Raw genomic sequence first — 19,848 nt, 5'->3', positions numbered from 1 at the left:
GAAGGAATCATTGGCCCCTGGATTCCCAATTTAAACTCCCATACTTTCTCTTCCTCATATTTGCATTTTGTTATTGTCATCTTTGGATCACATAGACTGGTGTGCTTCTTCTGTGGACTAGGTGGACGTCTCACATAAGTGGCTGCTTGTTTGACTACAGCAAGCATGAAACACCAACTGGACATCGTTATGCTAAGTGAAGTTAGTCAATCACAAAAAACAAGTACTGCAAAGGCCCATTACTATAAGGAGAAACACCAATTTAACAAATCTTAGACGTCAATTCCAAAACAAAGAGGTAGAAGTCTGCCTACAGGTCATGAGCCATACATCACCCCCCCTTACAGGTACTTCATAAAGACCACCTCAAAAGAGGAGAACTCACATTGGCTGGGGTCGCTCCTTCAAGAAGGGGGAAAAGGGAGAAGACCATCCACTTGACACCATACAATCTTGAGACAAGGTTGTGAAAAATCCACAGCAATGAGAAGGATACTGGAAAGTCAAGTTCAGACCAGGGGAGGGGAACACCTATATTTCAAAGCAGGCAGTTAGACTTCTGTTGGTGGGTAAATGGGGAGGAGCAACTTCACACGGGGAGGAGAAGCTCATAAATAATTACAGGGACACAAAGGTCACTGTGATTGTAGTGAACACAAGGGGTTTGCTATTACTCAGAATAAACACAAATGCACTGAATTTGCTTTTCATTTCACTGAGTAAGTGGTTAAAGAAAAATGCCTTTTGATTTTCACCAAAAATTAAGTAAATATTATGAAAAAGGAAAGTACTTATAATTTTCTAACATGGGAAAAATATTTTCAAAAGCAACAGATGATTCAAGGTTTTCTTTCTTATTTTCTCATATTAATTCCTCCACTGTAAGAACTAAGTTTTGTAAAGGAATATTTTTTAAAATTATATGTAAAATATAAATGTAGTTTAAAAATATATACAAGTTTATTTTATGATATGTACATTATTCATGAAAAGAGCTAATGTTGACATTCAAGTGCCTTACCAAAGTGATTACTTAATTCTTCTCTAACCTGAATTATATGGCTTAATATAAACTAATTTAAATACACAGATGTTTTCTTTTAAATAGTCAAAGTATATATTATATCCCCCTGAGAGAAATGATCTTTCTATTTAATAATTGCATAGTTTTGATCCAATGGTAATGCTGTGCAAGTATCTAACATTTCAAGTGCTTAGGGGTTGGGGGGCAGAAAATTCAAGTGGTTTCATTCTTCAACACAATAAGTATAACTACAAATTTAAGTTATTGGGGCCACACATCCATCAGGGAACAACCACTGACTCAAAACTCTCTCTCATAGTGTGGCTCAGGGGCCCTGAAGATTTGGTTAAAACCCATGTTCTGAGCTTCCTGTCAATATTTGTCTGTAATCTTTTGCAGGTTGTGGAGGAGTGGAGATATTGTGCATTCACACAGGGTCCAGTTGGCATGATGCACACTGAAATTTGATAACCATTACTTCAGGCCAGGGTATGCAGTGTGCTCATTATTTATATTTATTTTACATAATCCTAATAATGGATACAAGGAACTCTGATGGGGCTACTAACCACAAGGTCAACTTTATGGTAGATAAATGATGGTTTCTAGCACTGTAAAGAGTTACAAACACAGAAAGCAACAGAGCCAGCTCTATCCTGTCCTGCAGGGTCCCCAAGAGTCAGAATCTTCTGGATAGTTGTGAGTTTAGGATGATGGATGCTCTGAGGAGCATTGGGTATGCATACTTTGTGATTAATTAAATGTATACATACTGGGAGTATATATTAAAAATGATTTCAGAGTGGAGTACAGGAATCGCTACTTTGAGCTCATTTTTGTGTCTGTAATCCCAGATCACATTACTGGAGATTTCAGTTGAAATCACACCTCATTTTGCACACCTTGTCCAAATGTGACAATAAACGTGGAATTCTATTTCATCCTTGTGTTGAGAAATAAAAGCACTCTCTCCATTACCTTCTGGCTAACTGAAAATGTCCTTTGAAGTCTAAATATCATTTCATAACTGCTGAATCCGAAGGAAGAAGAGTGCTTCAGGCATAGTGGGTTGCAAATATTGAATTTCTAACCTCAAGGTCAACAGTTTAAAATACCAGCAGTTTTATGGAAGAAACATGAGGCTTTCTACTCCTGTAAATATTTAGAGTCTCTGAAATTGACAGTGAGAGTTCTACTACTTCTTCTACTGTGCCGGTAGGGTTTCTATGAGTCAGAATCTACCTGGTGGCTGTGTGATTGGAAAGTTGAGGAAGAATTCAAAGGGAAAATTTTCTGACTATACTTCATTTTCAAGGGAACCTGAAAATCTCCATGGCAGTGTTTTACATAGAAGGCTATTATTATCAGAGTGAATTACATAGTTTTTAATAATAGATTCAGTTTATGAGTTATTGTTAACAGTGGCAGCATGTTACAGGTTAGATTATATTCCTTACAAAAAAGCATGTAATTTCCTATGGCATTCACTGAAATACTGTGCCCTTGTGAGGTAGTTTATTGTGCCAACCTGGCCAATAAACACATGTGGGGTTAATTGAAGGGCAGAGAGATAAATGGCTCAGTGAGCCTCACCTTTCTAGTTCTCAGGTCTCTTGTTTTCTGATGGTCAGATCAGGGTGCAGCTGCCTTAACCAGTTCCCTGCTTCAGCTGGCAAGGTTCACTTCCTACAAAACATCCCTGAGGAGAAGCCACATGGACCTACGCCGTTGCAGCCCTGGGTGCTGGAGCAGCAGTGTGGAGACCCCTGCCAGCGCTGAGTTGCTTACATGTTCACTGATTTACCTTTCCTCCTGCAGTTGGCATTATAGTGTGTGTTTTGTGAGATGGAGGAGAACTTGGTGTCACACATGTGGGTTAATGTTGGACTTGTGCAGCACTGGGTTGGGATGTTTTCTTGATGTGCACTTACCCTTTATATAAAACTCTCCTTTATACATGAGTTTCTGTGGATTTGTTTCTCTAAAGTACCCAGACTCACACACCTTGTGTCTCTAAGAAATTCTTACAAGCTGTAATTTAGGCATGGACAAAGATATCATTTAGTATTGCTATTTTACTTGATAAAAATACAGAATTTTTTTTCCAAAAAATATTTGCATGAAGTAGGCCCACTCCAGGTGTGTCAGAGGAGCACCGTGCTGCAGAGGGCTTCCAAGGGTTGATTTCTTAAAAACAGATCTCCAAGTCTTTCCCCAGCATTGCCTCAGAGTGGACTTGAAATGTTAAAAAGTGCTTGTTAGCACCAGACGTCTTCATCCTTTGTGCCACCCACGACTTCACCTTCCCCTCACTTGAGGAGTCTCCCACACACAGTGCGTGCTCGGAGCATGTATGGGCACTTTTTCTTACACCTGTTCCTCCTGTGTGAGATGTGCCCCTGGAGGGAGGTCCTCATTGTATGCTCTCTCGTGCTGGGGTGGAGCTTTACTACCTTGCTGTAAGAATATATAAAAAGCTGAATCAAGCCCAGGACCACAAACTATCCGGACTCAGGACCCTGCATGTAACAGAGCAGAACTGCTCCATAGGAGAGGCTGTGACCTTGACCCAAACATCACCGAGTGTTCTTCCAGAGCATTCCTGTTGGGCTTCTAATGGCCAATCTTTGGGTTTGTACATGGGAGTTAATGGCTCGTACCACTTAGGTACCAAAGCCTACTCATTTAGATCAGATTTCTGAATGATTTGCGGCTTGCTGCAGCAAAAGAAGTGGGCAGGTTGGAGTTCTGGATTATTCATCCAACTCTCACCCAAGCTTTGTGGTGGTGTTACTATATCCACTGTTTCCATGCTAAATGCTGAGCAACCGGCCTTCAAAAAAGTAGCAGTGTTTGCTGCGTCCTTTTATAAATGACCACGTGTCAACGTGCTGTTGGAGGCTGAGGTGGAGAGAGATGGCCCCTTGCCCCTCCTCCCTCATCTGAGTTGGCTCCCTCAGATCCACATGCCTTTCTACCAGCAGCACCTTTCGCTCCAACTCCGGAGATAATTGGAAAAGACTTGCGATGGTTAGGGATTACGTCAACTAAACCCTCCTGAGTAAAAGTGTTCAACCTCTCAATCTGCTCACAGTCTGAAGGTAATTCCCTGGGTGTGGCCCTTGGAATAAAAGGAAACAACAGAGTCTGATTCTCTTTGGCCTATAGTCTACTGCTGGGGTTCGTCTCCCAACTGGTTCCTCGTTTTCCTGATGCTTGGCCTGCCAATCCCAGGAGCCATCAGCAGACTACCAATGGCGTTTTCATGCAACCAACTGCAGAATCACATTACTGTAAGGAAAATCCTAATAGGGAATTTGAACCTTTGGAAAAGAAATGCCACGCACTGCCTCACCCCATACATTTCCTCATTTCTGGAAGCCCCCATCTCCAGGGCCCCTAAGGCCTGCACTAGCAACCCCTGCCTATTTGGATTCTGTGATCTTCCGCAGATAAAGCATAAAAGCTATGCCCACTCTACATTCAGGCCCCAGATCTTCTGGAAAGTTGGTTCCTCTGGGTCACCAACGAATGCCTTTTGCCTCTTTCAAGTTCTCTGAGTGCTGCCTGTCCTTCCAGAGTTGCAGTTTTACTATCACATATCAGCAGAGATGTGACTAAAGCCATACTGAATTTACCTGTTTCTACAACCGTGTAGCCATTTCTTGTTATACATCTTGTTCTCTATACAACGCATACAAGTATCTCTGGTTCTGCTTCTCCAGAGGACCCCCTCCCCCCACCCCACCAGTACCAAGACTGGTTCCAGAGAAACAACATCATAACGATGACTTTTCTAATTGGGTTCTCAGGTCTAATTAGGCCAGGGGCTCTGAAAATTCCCTCTTTCGTACAGAAAAGTCTGTCACTCCTAATAAAGAGGTGCCCTGTTAATCCATGGCACGAAGTGGCAAAGGTAATATTCAAAAAAGTATCCCCAATAGATAAAGAGTTGGTGGGAAACGAGGCTCTGTGTGATCATGTGCTTGATATCGTTCTCTAATTCTACAAGGAGGAAAAGTACAGGGAAGCGGGTTGGTTGGTCCTTCTTGCAATAGACAAACTCTTAAAGGAAACAGATGAACTGAGAGCTTCAGAAGCTCAGCTCAACTGCTATCTGAATGGCCTCAAATTGTGTCCTTGTGCCCCGAAAGAATCTCTAAACCTCTCTTCCAGTAAGAGAACTGGTGACAGCTGAGAAGCAGCCCAGAGTCTTATGAGTCTAGCTGAATCGCCATGCCAGCTTAATGCGCAACTTAAAAGCTGTCTGCTTTTAACGTGACAGTACTCATTGGAAAGAAATGTGACGCTGAGACTTGGGATGGTGGTAGATGGGCCCATAATACACAAGAGGAGACCCTGAGCCTCCATCGAGCCTGTCCAATCATCAGCACCAGCTGCCCCATATACGGAGCTTAATCTACTCTCAAACTAGTGTCCTTGCCACCTACACTTGAGATTAACCCAACCATGCATGCCACCTGGAGTTTATGTGAAGTATTGCTTGTAGCAGATGCCTTACAAGATAAGTGTTCAGGTCGCCAGGAAACACCTTCCTCGCCCATTATTGCCACTAGACCTGTAGCTATATCAAAATAAGTTCCCACAGGTGAAGTCCAGATGGTGACCCTAGAAGAAGTGAAATATACTCCTCAAAACTTCTAGATTTTTCCAATATTCATAGACAGAAACCTTGAGAATATGCATAGGAATGGTTATAAAAGGTGTGGGATAATAGTGGGCCAACTATGTGAGCCAACACATTCTTCATTCAATCTTTCAACTCGAAAGATTAGGAGAAGATTGAATATTTGATTTTGTTAGTTTGCTACAGAATGTGATTCGAGATGGTTTATGCTAGGAGTCCTAGTGGCATAGTGGTTACGCGTTGGGCTGCAATCCACATGGTCAGCAGTTTGAAACCACCAGCAGCTCCAAGAGAGAAGGGCTAGGCATCTTACTCATGTAAACAGTTACAGTCCTGAAAACCCACAAGAATCTCTGTGAGCCAGCATTGACTTGACGACCGCAAGTTTGGTTTGGTTTTACACTAAGTCAAATTGAAATACCAGATTTAAGTTAGTATAGCACAGAAGAATGCTTATTAAAAATGTGGCATATTAGAGTGGACATATCAGGACACAGTCATAGACGAGAGCCACAATGAAAGTGCCCAAGGGCACACCTTTACCCTAAACAGAGAGAAACAAATTTGTGAAAAGAGCACCCGCCTCTCTGAAGACTTGTGATTTCTATTTTACACCAGCCAGGATTCGTTCACAGTGGAAACCGCCTAAGTGAATTAGATCACTTGCCTGTAATGTGGCTAACTGGGTCGCTGGTAGAAGGGCCAAGGGGCAGCACTTGATTGACAAAGACAAGGTGGGTGGGATTGCCAGAATGGAAATCAGAGTCCAAGAAACCATCAGAGTCACAGGGCTCATGTGGACCTATAGCATTGGCTACTTAGGTAAGGTGTCCCTGGGACACGTGACTCGTGTGATTCATACATAGCTTGAATCATCACAATAAAGTCACACCTCCTCAATCACTTTCCATCCTTAAGCCAGTTTCCAAATCCCTTGAATGAAAGAGAGACGGGGTCCCTTTGAGGAAGGGTCCTACTGCACCGTCGCAGGCTTATACTGTTTGCCTTTCTTCTAGTCTTCCCAAAAGGTATCTGTAGCCTTTCACATGAGTGCATTTGTATTGGATCAAAGGAAATAATTAGACTTTTCAGGGTTTACTGGACACTGGCTCTGAATTGCCATTCATACCAGGCAACTCAAAATGGTTTGAAGGCGTGTCAGTCAGTAGGGCGGTATGAAAGTCAAGTGATTAATGGAGTCTTAGTTCAGGTTTGTTTTACAGTAGACCTAGCGGGTCCCTAAAGCCATCCTGCAGTCATTTCCCCAGGTCGGTTCTGACCCAAAGATCAGAATCTGGCTGGGGTAGGCATCCTCTTCCTGAGAGGACAACTGCATAAGAAAGACTGCGTGCTGAGAAACAGGCTTCGTGAGTCAAAAAGGTCACGGATCAACCTAAAATCAAAAGGATGTGAAATGCAAACAGTGAAGAGTAAAAACATACCCTTGGTTTGGATGGGGACTATTATTTCCTTGGCTCAGTTGGAACAGTGAGCCAGCCTACCATCTGCCAGGTGTGAGAGGGAGCAAGGTGTTGGCCATGGGGAGGGGATGATGTTGGCCTCTGATGGAACAGGGATTAAGTGGAGCTAGGGGTCCAAAAATGTGGAAACTTTGATTGCTTTTATTCTGAGGAATTCTCTGCCAGTCCTTCCACACAATCTGTCTGTCATAGAGAGGCTCTAGGGGCCAAGAAGGTGAAAGCCTAGATGGGTGTACTGGGATGGAGCTGTGGTCTGGAGGAGGAGAGCCTAGCATTCCAAAGAGGTGCTGGCCACCACACACGATAGGAAGTAATGAGAGAAATTCAGACTGTGCTGTGGAATTCTGGATTTCCTGGGGAAAAGGTGGGGTGGAGGGGTCAGGAAGCAAGCAAACAAATAAAGAGGGGAAAATAGCAAAAATATAAACCCGTGATGCATTTAGCTTTCAGGTGCAGCACATGGATTCCCGAATCAAGGGTCCTTACCTGCTGAGTTCTTCCCAGGATTCAGCAAAATGATCCTTCCATGGCTGGTACTTGGTGGCCATTCTAACCAAAAGGTAGATTTTAGTATCAGTTATGGCCATGTGATTGACTGCAAGATGAAGACTATAATTAACATATGTCTACATGAATCAAATTTTTATCTTTTTTGTTTATAAAATATAAGATGTAAATGGGATTAGACCATTTTGATTATACATGTATTAGTTGTGTCACACTAAATAAAAGTATAATGGAACTATCATCTTTGGGATTGTATGGTTAAAGAGATGTGTACAGGTGCCAGCTGACAAGGGATGAACTGGATAATTATGTTTTGTGTCAACTTGGCTGGACCAGAACTTTTTAGTAGTGTGGCAGTAAAGGCTCCTCCTTTAGGTACAATTCACATTCTGATGGCATATGGCATATTCTTGAGTGTGCAGTCCATTTCATATCTATAAATAGAATGTGGAGAACTGGCTCTCTCCTCTGCTCTGCTGGTCTGAATTCTGAGTCTGTTCTCTTGGGACCTATATCTGTTGCCCGTGATATCCTGCTGATCCCGGGAGCTACCTTTTGGCCTACCATACCATCTCATCTACTATTTTGACTCTACGTCCACAGGTCTGTGATCTTCCAGCTTCCTGGATTCCCAGCTTCCTAGCTTCCCTGCTGCCAATACCCGTGTGCATCAAGAATAGTCCCCAGCATAATATTTGACACATGGACTTGAAGCAAACAGGGTTTAATTATGTCTACAATGGCGTGAGTCATTTTTCTTTGTGTAACCACCTGTCTGCCTATGCCTATATGAGTCTCATGGGTTGTGCTGTTTGAGAAAGCCGAGTTTAACAAGATTACATGATAGAAACTTGCAAGGTCAATGGCTTCTTCATACCAAATAACTTTTCAACAACATAAGCAATTACTATACCCATGGGCCTTACTGGACTGAAAGTACAGAAATAAAATTGATTATATCTTCAGGAAAAGATAAAGGAGAACTCAATACTATCTGACAAAAGAAGGCCAAAGGGTGACTGTGGAACATCATCAAGTGCTCGTGTGGAAGTGCAGGATGAAGGTAAAGAAAATGAAAACAAGTCCCTGAGAACTAAGTAATGATCTTGAGTACATGCTACCTGACCACTGAGACCATCTCAAGACAGATGTGAAGCTTGGCAAATGGATAACAGAGGATCTGATGAGCTGCGGGACAACATCAAGAACATCGTATCTGAAGCAAACAAAAAATCAAGAAAGAAAGAGTAACCAAAGTGGATGTCAGAAGAGACCCTGAAACATGCTCTTGAATTGAGACTAGCTAAACTGAAGGAACTACATGATAGAGTAAAAGAGCTGAATTGATCATTTCAAAGGGCAGCTTGAGAAGACAAAGAAAAGCATTCGAATTAAATGTGCAAAGCCCTGGAGCTAGAAAGCAAAAAGGCAGAACAACAAGATCAGCATATCTCAAGCAGACTGAACTAAGTAAAAACAAAACAAAAACCAAAAAACTCTGGGTTGCAATACTGAAGACTTTATGGAAAAATCTTGAATGATGCAGGAGGCATTTTTTAAAAAGGAAGGAAGGAATACCTAGTCACCAACATCAAAAAGAACCGGTTGAAAGTCAGCCATTAAAAGAGGTAGCAGATGATCAAGAACTAATGATACTCAAGAAGTTAGTCCAAGGTGCACCGATAGCATGAGCAAAAACTAAGGATCCAATTGAAATGCTTCAAGAGCCAATGAAGCACTAGAAAAACTCACTAATCTATGTCAGGAAACTTGAAAAACAGCTATCTAGTTAACCAGCTGGAAAAAGGTACCTTTGTGTGGCCATTTCAAAGAAGGATAAGCCACAAGAATGTAGAAATTATTAAACAAAATCATTTGTAGCACATGCAAGTGAATATTTCCTGAAGATAATTCAACAACGATTGCAACATTGCATTGTTAGGGAACTGACAGAAATTCAAGGGCAATCCAGGAGAGCACATATCACTGGGCTGATCCTTGTTGACATCACATGCATCTGGACTAAAGAAGTGGATAAAAAGAAATGTAGCTTCATTCGGTGATTATGTAAATGCATTTGACTGTGTGGATCCGAAAAAAAAATACATTGGTAACAGTGAGAACACCCATTGTGCTCACCTGGTCCTAGACCAAAAGGCAGTCTTTGTAACAGAACAAATATTATCATTCAGTTTGCAAAAGCCAGTGTTAGAAAACTATAAAAGAAGGTCATGCTCAGGACATCTTAAACTGGAAGGCTCAAGAATAAATTAAACCTGAAGTTTCAATCTTGAAAGATTTTATTGGTGAAATATGAAATGATATAGCAACTTTCAAATGAAGAGAGAAAGAATACACATTGTACCAAAAAGAATGGTTCAGCAATACCAATATTTTAACAAGCTGATGGAGCCCTGGAAGCTCTCCCTCAGTTATGCCAGGAGATTTGCAACACAGCTACTGGGCCACCCGACTGGAAAAGATCCCTATTTGTACTAATGCCAAAGAAACGTGACCTAGCAGGATGTGTGAATTATAAAACAATAGCATTAATACTACATGCAAGGAAAGTGTTACTGAAGATTTCAATACCTGGTGACAGTATTGAAAGCACCATGCACTGCCAAAGGAACAGCAAACCTGTCTTTGAAGAGATGCAGTCAGAATGTCCCCTCAAAGCAAGGATAGCAAGCCTTTATCTCATGCCTTTTGGATTTGTCAAGAGGGACCAGTCCTTTGAAAGGGCATTATGCTGGATAGAGGGCTCTGCAAAAAGAGCAACCCCCTCAGCAAGATGGCTCGATACACTGGCTGCAAGGATGCACTCAATACAAGAACAATCATAAAGAGTGTGCAGGGAAGGCGGGTTTTGTTCCACTGTAGAGAGGGCTGCTAAGAGTTGGAACCACTTGTCAGCAGCTACGAAGAACAAGAACAATGTGTTGTGAAAGGGCACTGCTGACTCAGCTCTAGAATTCTTCCTCCCTTGGTGGGATTCATGTTCTGTTGCCCATTCAGTCCGCCCAATGAAGAACCACCAAGCTAGCTTGTGTGTTTTTATGACACTGGACATGTCGAAGCAGAGCTTCCATCCTAAGACAAGCTAGGAAGAAAAAGCTAGACAATCTACTTCTGAAAGTCAGCCGGCGAACACTCGATAGACCACAAGGGACCATCGAGATCAGGGACTGATGCAGGCCTGGGCAGTCTTTCCATTTTTGTGCAGGTGGTGGCCATTAGTCAGGGCTGGCGGCGTAGTGTACAAGTGTAGTAGTGCTGCCCAGGTTCAATTCCTCTGTTAATGCATGGAAAATAACATGAAACATTCCATACCTATCTTCACGAGTACTTAAAAATATATTAAAACATTCCATTAGGTTCTCTCTCGCTTTGGCCAATTGATAGTATTTAACTGTAGAACTTTTTTTCAGATCACCAGGATTTTCTCCTAAGGCGTCTCTGAGGGATTCAAACTGCCGAGCTTTCTATTTGTTGTTGAGTACATTCACTGTTTGCATCACCTAGGGACTCTCGACCAACTTTTAATTTGCTTAATATTGACTTCTTCATAATGCAAGTTACCTGATGTTTTTGCCTCAGCAAATATGAATCTAGAATTATCTTCCTAGAAGATATATTTTATTATTCATAAACCATTTTATTGGGAGCTCTTACAGCTCTTATAAAAATCCATACATAAAATGCTTCAAACATATTTGTACCATCATTATTTGTTGATGGCAAATGTGGTGAAGAAAACTGATTGTGCCCAGCGATTAAAATATATAGCATCTGGGGTCTTAAAAGCTTGAAGTGAAACAAGTGGCCATCTAGCAGAAAAGCAACAAGCCTATATGGAACAAGTACACTAGCAAATGATATGCTGTCATCGTCATTTCCAAAATATTTTCTTTCTACCTGAGCCCTTGGTATCAGCTCTTCTTTTTTCCTCCCTTTCCTACCTTCCCACCCTCAAGGGTTCCTGATTAATTGCAAATCATTATGATTGTCATATCTTAGACCGTTCACGGTCTCCCTTCGGCCACATTTCTGTTGTTCTTCCCCTGGGGTGAGGGATGTTCTTGATCAATCACTGTAGTCAGTTCTGTTGCTCCCCTCTCTCCCCGCTCTAACTCCTACTCTCATGGTATCGCTACTCCCATTACTGTTCTGAGGTGTTTGTCTGTCCTGGATTCCATATGTCAAGAGTTCTGACCTGGACCAATGTACATAGTTGGAGTGGTAAGGTAGAAGTGGGGTCATGTTAGTGTGGAGGAGGAAGCATTAAGAACTAGAGGAATGGTGTGTGTTCCATCTGTGCTATGCTGTACCCTGGCTGATTCATCCCTTTCTTGGGACCCTTCTGTGAGGAAATGCCCAACCGTCTACAGATGGGCTTTGGGTCTCCTCTCCGACCCCCCTCGTCCCCTGATCCTGTCGACACCTCATGATCACACAGACCTGTGTGCTTGCTCCATGTAGGCTTGTTGCTTCTCTTCCAGATGGTCACTTGTTTAATTTCAAGCCTTCAGAACCCCAGACGCTATATGTTTTAATAGCAGGGCACCATCAGTTTTCTTCACATTTGCTTACGCACCCATTTTGACATCAGCGATCATGTTGGGAAGGTGAACATCACAGAATGCCAGGTTATTAGAACAAAATGTTCTTGTGTTGAGGGAGTACTTGAGGAGAGACCCAATGCCCATCTGCTACCTTAATACTTAACATTTAAATATATGTACATAGATCTATATCCCTATTAATATATTTATATATTTGCACATGCCTATATTTGTACCTCTATAAATGTCTTTTTCCACCTAATTCTTTTTACTTTTCTCCTGCCCCACTATCATGTTTGATCTTCATTGGACTCTGTACTTTCTTTCAGCTATATTGCACTTGATCATACCCCACCAGACATTCTACACCCTCCTTACCATCACTTTTAGATGCCTTATTGTTCTCCTGTCCCTGAGTTTGTTGGCCACCCACTCCTTTCTCCCATGTCCCCTGGAGCCATGATAAGCTCCATTACTTTCCCCTTGGGGTTGGTTATCCTGCCTGTTTAATATGGATAGACATGAGCAAAAAGAACATTCTATAAATAGTTCCAGGTCTGCCTGCTGACCCTTCTGGTTGTTTTCCCTATGGGATCTGGTGAAGTACCACGCCCTGTCCGCTGACTCTGAAGTCTATTTTCAGATTCCTTGAGGACCTCAATGCTTTGCTCCTCTTGCTGCTCTCTTGCATCCCCTTTGTGTTTTACTCGGTGTGGGGAGATCAGACCTGGCACAACACCCACCCTGTGTCTCCAGTGCTGTCCCTTAGCATTGTGGGTCAGTGAGAGGCGTCATGTATCGTGGTGGGACCAGTCCCACGGTCCTCTCTGTGCAGTGGCTGATCTGAGCAGGAATGTCATCCTCGAGACTTGTGGGCCAGGACGTGGTTCTCTCTCTCTCTCTCTCTCTCTCTCTCTCTCTCTCTCTCTCTCTCTCTCTCTCTCTCTCTCTCTCTCTCTGTCTTTTAGTTTGCTCCCCATAGGTCTGGGAAGATCCACCACCCTCCATGAGCTATAGCTTCAGTGCTGTCTTCTGTAACACATTTTTCTGAGGAGGGGGCGGACTTGGCTGGGACTGGGGCTGGCCCCACACATCTTTCTGTTAGTTTGCTGCTTCACACCGGTTAGTTCCCCTTGAGGCTTAGCACCTCACGTTAAGGTCTGGTCCCCTTCCTACTTCCTAGAAGATATCTCAATGTTCTCCTGTATATTTTTCTCATTCTTTAAAAAACAAATAAGTTTCTCCTAGTTTTTAAAAAGAATTTATTTTATTTCTGTTGTAGGAATATATATATCAGAACATAAACCAATTAAACCATTTATACATGTACAATTCAGTGGCATTTATTGCATTCTTGTAGTTGTATGACTATTCAACTCTTTTACCTCGCTATTTTTACACATTAATATAAACTCAGGGGATCCCTGGTGGTGCAGTAGGTACATGTTGTGCTGCAGTCCACATGATTGGCAGTTCAAAACCATCAGGAGCAAACAATTGCAATCTCAGAACCCCATGAGAGTTTACTGTGAGTCGGCATTCAGTTGATCACAGTGAGGTTTTTGTTGTTGTTGTTACATAAGCTCACTCCAAGCCCAGGCTTCCTGTCTAATCTTGGGAGTGGACTTCCCCCCACCCACCCCCAAATCATTACTCCCCTTGTGGAAAGAGAACCAACTGCTGCACTGCCAAGGCTCGGGTGCCATACAGCCAAAGGGCGGAAGAACAGAAGGGACAAACACAGTACTCAACCAGTTAACTTGAACCCATGACCCCAAACCTCAGAAGCGAGGAACCCCAACTCATGATTTGGTTGCTCACAAACACCTCCAGTAGCCACTCTTTCCTTGTCATTTTTGTAAATATATCTATCATAATTGTCATTAATTTGAATTTTATAGTCTTATAACTTATTGATAGAAATTCCATTACTTAACTGTTCAAGCCTGCAATCCATCAATGTGATTATTTTATCACTGTAAACTGAAACCTGGTATTTCACAAGCAACACTTCCCCTTTCTCGCCTTTTATTATTCCTCTGGTTACAATGAATAAGCTTTGATCTCTATACATTGGCTGATCATTGTTTACATGCTGGGATGTGATCTGAAAGGTCAGCAGTTCAAAACCACCAGCTGCTCTGTCGGAGAAAGACAGGGTTTTCTACTCCTGTAAAGAGTTACAGTCTCAGAAACTCACAGGGGGAGTTCTACCCTGTCCTATAGGGACACTATGAGTCAAAATTGACTCAATGATAGTGAATTTTTTTAAGTTTTGTCTCTTGATTTGAGTGAGATTTTGAAGGATTGTCACTTATCCTTCTGTGACTAACTTATTTCACTCAGCATGTGTCCGACATCCACATATGTTGTAGGATATGTATCGAGGCTTTGTTTCTTACCGAGAATGGCCTGGTATGTATGTGTCACCTTTGCTTACCCTTTTATGCCTTAATAATATTGTGAATGTTGTTGTTAGGTGCCTTTCAGTCCGTTGTGGTCCACAGCAACCTAATGCACAATGGATGTAAACACTGTCCGGGTCTCCATCTTCACAATTGGTCCTACCCTAGAGCCCACTGTTGCAGCCACTGGTTTAGAAGGCCGTACTCTTTGTTTGCTGTCCCTCTACTTTACCAAACATGATACCCTTCTCCAGGGACTGGTCTATCCTGACACGTCCAGGGTAAGTAACACAAAGTCTTGCCATCCTCGCATTTAAGGAGTACTCTAGTGTATGGTACTTCTCCCAAAACAGCTTTGTCCTTTCAGCAGTCCATCATAATTTCAATACTCATCTCCAGCACTACAATTCAAATACATCAATTCTTCTTCAGTCTTCTTTATTCAATGCTTAAATTTTATCCGCATATGAAGTGATAGAAAGCATCATGCTTGGCGCACCTTAGTCCTGAGAGTAACCTCCTTGCTTTTCAGTGCTCTAAAGAGATCTTGTGCTGTGGCAGGGACAAATAAAACTGAGGAATGTGAGACTTCCAGGCCACAGTCAACTGTGCCCTGGCCCTTCCATTTCTGTGCCCCTGCTTCTGCTTCTGTAACCCGCTTGCTAGCTTCCCAGGGATCAATAGCGCCATATGAGCAATCCCTTCCCTATAAAAGCCCTCAAGATTCCAGACCCTAGGCTCAATCTCTGGATACAAATCCCTACTGAGCCATGGGGTAAAGCATAGTAAAGTAAAGCCATGGGGTAAAGCATAGTAAAGTAAATTCCTTTTATTTTACCCGCCTGGCATTGGAAACTCCTTTGGAAAACTCCTGTAACATGTCAGCTGACTTATACAATACAATGCATCATTTGATCTGACAGCTGCTTCCATGCGTGCTGACTGTGGATCCAAGCAAGATGAAATCTGTGTTACTCTGGGTGGACCAGAGAAACAAATCCAGGGAGACCCATGTGTGTATAAGAAAGAGCTTTATTTACAAGAGCAATTGAATATTGAGAAACCATCCCAGCCCCGTTCAGATCAAGTCTATAAGTTCCATATTAGTCCATATGCCCAATACCAATCTAGAAATTCCTCGTCAGACTCATGAAACGCATGCAATGATGTCAAGCCAGGGGGAAGGTCTTGTCGATCCAGTGGCCATAGAAGCATCTAAGGGGTCTCCACATGGCTCCATCAGCTCCAGGGCTCTAGTGTAGCTCCTTGTGTCTTGTCTTCAGGAATGTCTTGTAGAAAGTGAGCGTGTGTCTTGCCTCCAGTGAGTTATTTATCTCTGTGGTGCCTCCAAATGAGGTCATCAAACTGACCTGATTGACAGGCTTAACTCCACCCCTTCACTCTCAAGCATCAAATTAGCAATAAACAGCATCTTTCAGCACGGTTTTTAAATGCGGTTTTTGTGGTAAAATTAGGTGGCTGGGCTGACATTCAGGTCATCTTATTCTTGAGTATATATGGTATGTCACTATGACAAAATCCTTGACAACTTAATTTATTTCTCCACTGATCCAGTTGTAAGGATTCTTTACATTGAGTTTTAATTCATACTGCAGGCTGCAATCCTGGATCTTCATCAGCAATTGCCTGAAATTTTCCTCACTTTCAGCAAGCAAAATTGTGTCATCTGCATATCACAGCTTATTAATAAGCCTTTTTCTAATCCTGATGTCATGCTCTTCTGCAGCCTCTCTGATTATTTGTACAGGATACAGATTGAATAAGTATGGTGAGAGGATAGAACCATGTCACACACATTCCTAATTTTAAATCATGCAGTATTCCCTTGTTCTGTTTACACAATTGCTTCTTGATCCATGTACAAGTTCTGCATAAGCACAGTGAAGCGTTTTAGAATTCCATTCTTCTCAAGGTTATCCATAGTTTGTTATGATTCACACAGTTGAATACCTTTGTTCAGTAAGTAAAACACAAACATCTTTCTGCTTTGTTCTGCTTTCAGTCAAGAGCCATCTGACATCAACAATGCTATCCCTTGACCCATGTCCTCTTCTGAAGCTGACCTGAACCTCTGGCAGCTCCCTGTCCATGTGCTGCTGCAACTGTTGTCAGATGTTTTGTATTAAACTTTTATTTGCATGTAATATCAGTGATATTGTTGTGTAGTCTGGTCATATTATTGAGTCACTTTCTTGGGAATTGGTCCACATATGTATGTATTTTTTTATAGTCATTAGTTGAAGTGGCTGTGTTCTAAATGTGCTGACATGGCAGCATGTTGAAACATTTTAATTGGCTTTCCATCAGTTTCTGGAGCCTTGTTATGGCTAATGCTTTCAATGCAGCCTGGACATCTTCCTTCAGCACCATTGATGCTTGCTCGTGCGATATCTACTGAAATGGTGGAATGTTGACTAGTTCTTTCAGATACAGTTGCTATGTGTATTTTCAGGGTCTGAAAAAATTTACTGGTGAGTTTGCTAAACTTTAGGATTATGGACTAGCAGATATTGAAAGACTTGAAGTCAAAATAGTTGAACCTTTTAAAGCTTACTGGGCCATTGTAAACAATGAAGTGGGATGACAGCTATGCAAAATTAATAGCACGTTAACCCAGTTAGAAAGGACACATCACCCAAACTCATCTGAGTGACCTATCCAACAGGCAGAAATTACATTACAGAGCACTACAGTGGGTGTTACTTGATATAGTTAAAGTTTATTGTGCCAACCTGGCCAATAAACATATGTGGGGTTATTTGAAGGGCGGAGAGCTAAATGGCTCAGTGAGTCTCACCTTTCAAGTTCTCTGGTCTCTTGCTTTCTGATGGTCGGACCAGGGTGCAGCTGCCTTAGCCAGTTCTCTGCTTCAATTGGCAAGGCTCACTTCCTGCAAGACATCCCCGAGGAGAAGCCACATGGACCTACCCCGATGCAGCCCTGAGTGCTGGAGCAGCCGGGTGTAGACTCCTGCCAGTGCTGAGATGCTCACACTTTCACTGATTCAGCTTTTCTTCTGCAGTCGGCATCATTGTGTGTATTTTGTGAGATGAAGGAGGACTTTGTGGATTGGTGTCAGACATATGGGTTAATGTTGGACTTGTGAACTTGGGCAGCACTGGATTGTGATGTTTTCTTGATGTGCACTTGCCCATTTATATAAAACTCTCTCTTATACATATGAATTTCTGTGGATTTGTTTCTCTAAAGCACCCAGACTAACCCACTACTCAAACAACTAGCCATCCAGAGGAAACAACTAACAAGGTTGAAAAACAGAAAATAAAGGTTATAAAGAATATATTCTCAGAATGTATTACTACTAAAATGTTACTTCATGGGGATGCTTTAGAGGTCTGCACTTCTGCCTGACAAAATATTGAAGAATAAGAATAAGAATAAGAATAAGAAGAAGAAGAAGAAGAAGAAGAAGGTGATGATTTAGAGGTTTTCTGCAACTCTGTATCCACCAACCTAGTCATCTCATTTAACTATTACAAGGGCAATTCAAAGCCGGGTCTTCAGCCATGACTGCCAGCTAGGGCGGATCTGGAGCAGGCTCCCTAAAGATCAACAAACAGATATGGATGGTGAAGATGATGCATCATCTGACATTACAGAAGAAAATTAATTTTCTTAGGTATACTTCACATATCTACTTTCTTCGTAAAATGGTTCAGAATCTAGAATTACTAAACTGTATAACTTTATACTGGCCTTCTGTGTTAAACATCAAAATGAAATGCTACTGGAAATGTAAAAGTATTGAAAGGAAATATATGTTGACCAAAAATGAAGATTTTTAAAAAAAAAATTACACACTAGTCATCCCGATATCCTGCCTAGGGCCATATGACCTTTTTGTGTGTGTGTAAATTCTATTTCCTTAAGATATGGATTTTAAAGTAGTTTATATTAATACTGTAGTTTACCTGAAAGATGTTGCTTTAAGTGGCGAGAAAACTCACAATATCTAGACACTCCACTAAGCTTCTTTCAAGTCAAGACTCTGTTTTTATCCCTAGAAAAATTTCCTATCTCAGTAATTTTGGCTAAATTCAGCTAATTTTGTGAAACCCTAAAGAAAAATATACAAGTATTAAATAAAGTAAATACTTTTCTTTCCTTAGACTGTTTCTAAAAATCTTAATGTCATCATTGGATATATGCATTTACCTTTCAATGATCATAGAATTAGAATCTTTTAAAATGGGACTCCACAGTATCAGTACTTTGGAAATACGCATAAAGCATATAGCTTAGCTTTATTTTTCCAAAAAATGGGCACATTCCCCTTGATTCTAATTTTAAGAAAAAAACTGCTGTCGATATGACACATGGTATAAGTTTTGTAAAGTTAATAATGGGGTAGAATATTGCCTAGGAAACAAACAAGGATACATGGGAAGTTATAAATCAGCAAAAGTTCTATAATGTTTTTACCAAGTCACCATCTAGTTAATAAATGAGTATATGAGTTTGTAGAAAAAAATGGAAGGACAAGATAATAGAACTTTTCAATTAAAAATTTCAGGTTCCTTTGTTAGTCACTTACCCCTAAAATATAAAGCAATTGCATCAGTCTTTCAGTACGTATGATACTTGCATTTCTGAAGGAAGGAAATTAATTTGATATTTCATAGAATCCAGCTAGGCATACAAAAGTTAGGAAATTTATGAACTTTTTGGTGATAACCTGAAAATAGAAAGAGACTTTCTAGAAAGCTTTTCAACTGTATTGATGCTCTATTAACTGGTATTAACTGTATTAATACCACTATTAACAAAGCTTTGCTTCCTGAGAATAATCAAAAGTGATAAAAGTATTTCAGTCCTTTCTCCCCCCTGTAACATATGCAAAACATTTAAAAACACTATATAAAATTATATTCTTAAGGGAGACAAAATCATGAAGGACAAACCAATTAGACTAACAAAGCATGAAGACAGCACTTTTCCTTCTATTTCTCCACACAATTCCCTGTACAAGGGACCCCTCCCTGTTTATGTTTGAGCTTGGGCTACTTTCTGGTGTCTTTTCCCTAAAGCTCATGTTTTAACACTTGGGTGATAACACAACGATCCCCAGTTTAACCCTACTAGCTGCTTCATAGGAGGGAAAATGTTGCCACCTGCCTCAATAAGTACGATCACAATGAAACCCCACTGAAGCCGTTCCGTCCAGCCCTAGAGGTCA

The sequence above is a fragment of the Tenrec ecaudatus genome, chromosome 5 (assembly GCF_050624435.1).
Source record: "Tenrec ecaudatus isolate mTenEca1 chromosome 5, mTenEca1.hap1, whole genome shotgun sequence".
Lineage (NCBI taxonomy): Eukaryota > Metazoa > Chordata > Mammalia > Afrosoricida > Tenrecidae > Tenrec > Tenrec ecaudatus.
Note: the sequence above shows the minus strand (reverse complement) of the source record.